Here is a 7,883-nt window from a genome sequence, read left to right as displayed (position 1 = left end):
ACTATGTCACATTTGGTGACACAATGAGAATGTTTCTTTTTGAATTTCTCATATCATAAAACTGTTTTTATGATTCAACACCTTTTTTTGAAAAATATGGTTCAACACCTTATTTTTAGTCGATTACAACCAATTTAGAAGGTCATAACGTGTACTGCGTTCTGATTGGTCCATGGACATGTCACGCGGATCGTGCTCAAACGCCGTCGGATGCTATTGGATCCAACGACAGCCCTTTCTCCCTCACCCCTCCCCCTCTTTGTCCCAAAAAAAGAAAAAGAAAAAAGAAAACTCCCTCACCCTCTCACCCCACGTACCCTAGCGCTCCAGATGCGCCACCCACCTCACGCACTCCCTCTCCCCCATCGCCGCCGCCACCCCGCCGATCCCATCCCTCCCGATTCAGATCCATTCTCCCCGATTCAGATCCGACCCCGCCGCCCGCGCCCGCGCGCCACCATTCGCTCCTCCTCGCCTCCTGGAGGACGTCTGCCGCTCTTCCTCCGCCCGTCCCGGAGGCCTCGGTCGGCGCCCTCCGCCGCAGGGCCGCCGCGCTCGTCCCGCCCTCGGCGCCACACCTCCTTTTCCTCATGGCCTCGGACCTCCCCGATCCGTGTTCCTCGCACGCTCACCACTTCGCCTCTGTCTCCCACCATGCCGCACGCCCCACGCCGAAAAAGGGCAGGCGAGCCACCTCCGCCTTCCCCTCGCCCCCGCGCTGGTCCCACCGCCGAGCCCAGTTCCCCTCACGTCTCCGTCCAGGCGCCGTCGCCATCAATCGATCTCCCGAGCAAGCGACCTCCCTCCCCGATCTACTCGTTGGCTATGGCTGACGAGCCGGAGGGGCGAGGGGAGGGGGAGCGTGGACGCCAACTGGCGCCCCACCCAAGACTCAGATCCCGCCACCGCGGCCGCCGGAGGCGGGGTTGACCCGAACGCACCAGCGCCCCACCGCCGGAGGTGACTGGCGCTCCGGGCTCCATCCCGACGCCCGCGCTAGGATCGTCAGTAAGATGTAAGCGGCGACCTCAATCTTTGATTTGATCCTTCATCCCCTTGATTTATTGGAGCACTCCTTCCAGATCCAATCGCACTCCTCATCCAGCTCCATGTCTCCTGGTGCGGCGGCACAGTGGGAGGATGTGAACGCGCCACCGCCCAGGGGTGGTGGTGGTGGTGACCTGCCTGCTCGTCCCTCGTCCTTATCACCGGCCTCTCCGAGGTCGCTGCTAGGGCAATCTCCATGGGCCCTTGAGGGTACTTTCTGATCCCTCATCCGCAATTGTAATTCTGCAGTAGTACAAGGCTTCCATCTAGGATAATGTCCGACTGTATTAGACTGCATGTACTGCTAATAGTGAATCTACAGTAGTATTTATACACATCCTAGCTAGTGATGAATACTTTTCATTGCATGGCCTGACTAATGACTCGCATTGGAGCCATTTATTAATCTCGTACTACTAGTTGAGCTTCCAAATGTAACTTATGGAAATATCAGGTTATCCTATGATGCAGAAATCTCGTATTTGCTGCATCTTTCCAGTTTATTAAGGAAGCACTGAGCTAGCTTGAGCAGTAAAAAATGAACACTTGGTACCATTTACTACAACCCCTGATTTTGCTACATCATTTTTATAGTTCAGAAAATCTGGGGCTATACATTATTATTGCATATTTATTGCAGACTGACTGTAATAGTATTCAGAAAATCAGGTTGATGGTCAGATTAGCCCCTTTCAAATTTCATATATTAATCAATGGAGCACTAGCAGCCAACCTTGGAGATGGGCGTGCAAGTGTCTGACCTCCAACCCTGAATGTGTTCTTCCCATATTTCTACAGCCAATAGTACCAAACTGCCATTACAAACATGTCACTCCACTAGCTAGCCGGCAACTCAGTCTTAGTTTCCAAGCAAAAACAAAGCATCTTTCGCCTTTGGCTTCTTATTGGCGTTATCAATGGCTGACATGTTTTGATATACTCAATCCTGCAATTTCTGTTACCGATTTTCAGCTTGACCCACTGTTTTGGTCAGTGATTTGCATTACTCTTGCCGCTGCTCTGTTCTGTACAGACATAACCTAGGACTCTTATCTGTATTACATATTTTCAGCTTGACCCACTGTTTTATTAAGTGAATTCCATGCAAACAACTAACTTTCTCTTGTTCATGTAGATGGAGTAGGAGGATGAGCAGCAGCAAATGAGCCTGATGGTGAAGAAGCACCTGATGACCAGAACTCGTTCAAGAGCTCTTTTGTCCTTCCAAAACAGGGTCTTGATGTCCCCCTTACAGAAAAATGTTCATACATGTTCCTGCATGATGCGTGTGTGCATGTTGGATGGTCATATTCTAGTGTACTAGCTAGCTAGTAAGCTTGTTTTGCTACCGGATGATTGAATGTCATCTCAGTTTTTACCTCATGTAGCTCACCACCTAATTTGTAGGTAAAGATACCGTTGGCATATATTATCAGCAGCATTTTTTCATAAACAAAATAAAAAATGTTGATTTAGGTCCAGAATGTGTATTATCTCCATGTTGTTGGCTAGATGGTAATGGCTCATCAGAATAGACACACACACATGAACGCTATTATTTCTCTTCAGAGAAACCAAGCCAGTATTCTGATCCTCCTAGCCACTGCACATGCCTGTATTCATATGGCCATTGTGGATAATTCTATGCTTTAATAATTCTCCTTATATATCACTGTTTATTAGTAGGAGATTTCTTCTGCTTGGCCATAACAACAATTTCATGTTGTTTCTTTTGTAATTCGATGGTTGATAGTCTCATATATTACACTAGCTAATATATTACAATGGAATGAATCAACTACTCTCATGGTCAGTCCCATCCCATCTAGCATTATTTACCGTCTATTTGTCTGTATGTATTTACTTTGGAAAAAATTCAGTCTGCACATCTGCATCTGCATTGCACAAGTACAGATACATCCACCCCTGCTATTTTCTTGTTATACATTACATAGATGCATACATACGCCAGGCTATTTCGTCTGTCTGTCTGACCTCTCAAGGATGCATATCTCGTTCGTATGTACTGCATTTTGTAACAATTTCGTTTTCCTCAATACTTACAGGATGCTGCGCTCGCTACTTACATGTTTTCTGATGCCGCAACAAAGGACTATATGTGGTTTCTTCAGTGGGACTGTTGCTGTCGCTCCTCATGTTCAATAACATTTCAGCATTGGACCTGCTAGTCACCCAAGCCAAGCCTCGCATCGCTTCAATAAAGCGATACTTCTTCCAATCAACCCCTACTTCGGCTCTGCTCTTTTTTCCATCTTCTCTTATTTAAGCTAAGAAAGATTCTGAGTTTGCATCCATCTCATTACACTAGCTAGCACAATATATTAGTTAATGCAACTCTACTACATATCAATTTCCCCTACTAGATTGGTTCTATATTTTTAAAGTTGTTTCGTGGTGCATGAGCCCAACCCGAAGAAATATAGGCTTATGATGACTATTTTCCTTCCTAAGTAATCATAGTTGTTGGCTTCGGTAGCTTGCTGAATATGCTTTAGTTATATATAGAAATGACGTGCCTTCTATGCTTAAATGATTGTTTGGCTCTATATAATTGTTGACATGAATATCTTGACTTCCCAAACAAGTATAGGACTGTACCTATGCATACATATTATCCTAACAAAACTAAAAATAAAAATTGAAGCATGAAATAAGCAATAAGTGGCTGATTTTTATTTGCATGTTAAGCGGAAAGTTGTAGACAAGGCTTATATATTACGAAATATTGTCACACCTCTGAGCTTCTACTGTTGTTAGGGACATCGTAGTGTGATCTTCATGATTTTTCGCTTGAAGATGTACCGATTCATTAGTCAAGCAGAGACCGAAGTCATCTTTTGCTACTGCTAGCTCTATGGATGTTTATTTACATGCAACTTCTGCCAGCTCTAACTTGGTTATATAGCAGTTCAATTCAGTCAATCTGTTGGAACTAGTTTGTCTATTACTTGTATCCAGATTTTATATCCTGCCCTATGCCATTGTCGACTTGCTTAGGTACATAATTGTTATCTCTTGCAATCTGGTATTGATGATTGTCAATGTATTCATTTATACCTTTCTAGTGTACCTTGTATGTGACCCAGCTGATCTGTATATCAATGCTCTGTTTCCAATAGATGTATGCTGGTGCCTGATGGCTGATTCCTTAAAACTTCACTGTTGCAGTAGCATTTTTCCTTAGTGCATAGATGTATGAGCGATCACTTATGCTTGAAACCTTGCTCTCTTTCCCAGGAACCATCGTGGTCTGCGTCACTACTGGGGCAGGAGAGGAAAGACTGTTGGTGTCTCCAGGAAGCGATAAACTGCTTAAAAAGTTCCCGCATAGCTTCACTACTACTGTGTTGGTCCATTTCCAGAATCATAAGGAGTGTTCTTTTTTAGACGATTACCTTGGATGATGCTTTTGCTTAAGGAGAGGCTCAAGAATATCAGGTATAAACTCCTCCCCCTCTTGTTTGTTTTTGCTTCATACTGTTTGGTGGTTGATACATTACTGTGCAAGTTCTATGGTATGTGAGTTCTTTCTGTTGCTGCAAGCATTGACACAATATGTCATGTGCAGGGAGCTCCGCATCCGAGTTTCAGCCATCCTCTACAGCAAGGAGCTCTAGGCCAAAGGAGCAAGCAGCGCTGCTAGTTTCTTGAGGCCAGATCGAGTAAGATGGTGCACCATGGCGTGTGGTGGCGTATTTTGCTTCCGAGAACAGTACTGTTTATTTGAAGTGAGATGTACTCGTCTAGTGCCTCGCAAAAAAATGAAGGATGAAGTGTCATGTACTGTCTATGTTGTAGTGAGCTATAGTAGGAGTGAAATGAAAATGTATCTGCTGTTGTATGTGCTATTTTGCTATAATGTATTGTGTATATTTTACTTGAACATTAAATTCTCCAGAAAAAATGTTCTTACTGGACCTGATAGTGGCCACGGCCCAAATATACTTGTACTATTAAGATGCCATGGCCCAAAATAACCTGGGCTGAAAAGTTATTCAGAATTATTATAAGCAGGCCTCGACTCAGATAGAAAATAGAAACAAAAAGGAAACAAACTATGCGGAAAGGTAAAGGCCCATTATAGAAAAGGCCCAAAAACATCATTCAAAAAAAATATCATAAAAGGCTGAATTAATGGGCTTGGCCCATGTAGAACACCGAATTGGACCGGGCTGAATCTTACCAACGACCAAAATTGGTCGCAATTTTGCCACGTCAGATTGCCACGTTAGATCCGACGTGGCCTGGGCAGACAGCCAGTGACCAAAACAAAAGGTCATGGGTTCAATGACCTTCTGTTTTGGTCGTAAACGTCTACGACCTTCTCATAGAGAAGTTAATTTCAGTTTACGACTTCCAGCTTTTGACCTTTTGTTTTTGGTCACAAAAAGGTCGCAAATGAAAAACAATGACCTTTCAGTGACCAATAGTCAAGGTGACAAGTTGACATATTTCTTGTAGTGCAAGTAGGCCGAATCCTACTTGGGGCCCTCCCCAAGCCGCGCCCCCTTTCCTTTTTAGGTGAGTGGGGAAAGGCAGGGGAGGGTGCCCCCTCCCCTTTCCTTTCTCCCATGAGAAGGGGGAGGCAGGAGGGACTAGCCCTTCCCCTTTCCTTCCCTGGGGCCGGCGGCCAGGGAGAGGGGCGCGCCAGCCCCCTTGTGGGCTGGTCTGCCCCCTTGGCCCATTAGTGCCATACACCTAGCGGGGTGGTCTGGAACCCCTTCCGGTGACCCGATGACTACCCGGTGCACTATGAAACTCTTCCGGTGTCCGAATACCATCGTCCTGTATATCAATGCTCACCTCCGGACCATTCCAGAGCTCCTCGTCATGTCTGTGATCTCATCCGGGACTCCGAACAACATTGGGTCACCAAATCATATAACTCATATAACACTATATCGTCAACGAATGTTAAGCGTGCGGACCCTACGGGTTCAAGAACTATGTAGACATGACCGAGACACCTCTCCGGTCAATAACAAATAGCGGAACCTGGATGCCCATATTGGCTCCTACATATTCTACGAAGATCTTTATCGGTCGAACCTCATGACAACATATATAATTCCCTTTGTCCACCGGTATGTTATTTGCCCGAGATTCAATCGTCGGTATCTTCATACCTAGTTCAATCTCGTTACCGACAAGTCTCTTACTCATTCCGTAATACATCATCTTGCAACTAACTCCTTAGTCACTTTGCTTGCAAGGCTTCTTATGATGTGTATTTCCAAGAGGGCCCAGAGACACCTCTCCAATACTCGGAGTGACAAATCCTAATCTCGATCTATGCCAACTCAACAAACACCTTCGGAGATACCTGTAGAGCATCTATATGATCACCCAGTTACATTGTGACATTTGATAGCACACAACGTATTCCTCCGGTATTCGGGAGTTGCATAATCTCATAGTCGAAGGAATATGTATTTGACATTAAGAAAACAATAGCAATAAACTGATTGATCAATATGCTAAGCTAATGGATGGGTCTTGTCCATCACATCATTCTCTTAATGATGTAATCCCGTTATCAAATGACAACACATGTCTATGGTTAGGAAACCTTAACCATCTTTAATCAACGAGCTAGTCTAGTAGTGTAACATCCCAAATTTTCAATTTGGAATGTTATACATTAGATCATCATTGCATAGCATATTTTATTGCATTTTGGCAAATCCTCAAAAATCCTAAGCAACTCAAGGACCCTCGGAGAGAGTTGGGGATTTTTCCCGGTTTTCATATTTGGTTTTTATCAAATAGTGAAATGAGGATTTTTGGTTTTAATTATTTTTCTCTCCGAAAAAATATTTCATATTAAAATAAACGAGAGGAGAAAATATGACTTCTCCAAAATAAGTTGATCTTGCAAGAGGCCCATGATTCGCCGTATTCGATTCACCCAGGAAATACCAAGATGTATTTGGATTTGAAGGATACTTTCTGGTGGACCGGAATGAAGAAGGATATTGCGGAGTATGTAGCAGTTTGTGATGTATGTCAGAGAGTAAAGGCAGAGCATCAGAAGCTAGCAGGATTGCTACAGCCATTGCCGATACCCGAATGGAAGTGGGATAAACTAGGCATGGATTTTATCACAGGATTGCCCAGGACTCGTTCAGGCTATGACTCAATATGGGTTGTAGTCGATCGCTTGACGAAAGTAGCTCATTTCATCCCAGTGAAGACCACTTACACCAGTGCTAAGTTGGCAAAAATAGACCTGACCAGAATCGTATGTTTGCATGGAGTTCCGAGGACCATTGTATCAGATAGAGGAACCCAGTTTACCTCAAAGTTTTGGAATCAGTTACATGAAACTGTGGGAACCAGGCTAGAATTCAGTACAGCTTTTCACCCACAGACACACGGACAGACCGAGAGAGTCAATCAGATTTTGGAGGACATGTTGAGAGCTTGTGCGCTAGATTATGGATCTAGTTGGGACGACAATTTGCCGTATGCAGAGTTTTCTTACAACAACAGTTATCAAACCAGTTTGAAGATGGCCCCTTTCGAAGCTTTGTACGGAAGGAGGTGTAGAACACCATTGTTATGGGACGAAGTCGGAGACCGCCAGTTGATTGGACCATATTTTATTAAAGAGTCTGAACGGAAAGTGAAGTTGATTCACAATAGGCTCAAGGTAGCCCAATCCAGGCAGAAGAGTTATGCGGATTCTAAACATAAGGAGACAGTTCACGAAGTCGGAGACAGAGTTTATCTTCGTGTATCACCACTTTGAGGAGTGAAGCGCTTCGGAGTTAAAGGAAAATTAGCGCCACGTTTTGTAGGACCATACAAAGTTT

The 7,883-nt window shown here is 44.4% G+C and overlaps 1 long non-coding RNA gene across 1 annotated transcript; it reads left to right on the top strand.

Moving 5' to 3' along the window:
* The first annotated feature begins 298 nt into the window (after positions 1-298).
* Positions 299-4,851, top strand: LOC109781919 (uncharacterized). Its single transcript, XR_002237421.3, has 5 exons — positions 299-1,015; positions 1,083-1,257; positions 2,183-2,281; positions 3,114-4,506; positions 4,637-4,851. It is a non-coding gene; the product is annotated as an uncharacterized lncRNA (long non-coding RNA).
* The last annotated feature ends 3,032 nt before the right edge of the window (positions 4,852-7,883 follow it).

This window comes from Aegilops tauschii, chromosome 5 (genome assembly GCF_002575655.3).
Source record: "Aegilops tauschii subsp. strangulata cultivar AL8/78 chromosome 5, Aet v6.0, whole genome shotgun sequence".
Classification (NCBI taxonomy): Eukaryota; Viridiplantae; Streptophyta; class Magnoliopsida; order Poales; family Poaceae; genus Aegilops; species Aegilops tauschii.
Note: the sequence above shows the minus strand (reverse complement) of the source record. Positions and strands in the feature narration are given on the sequence as shown.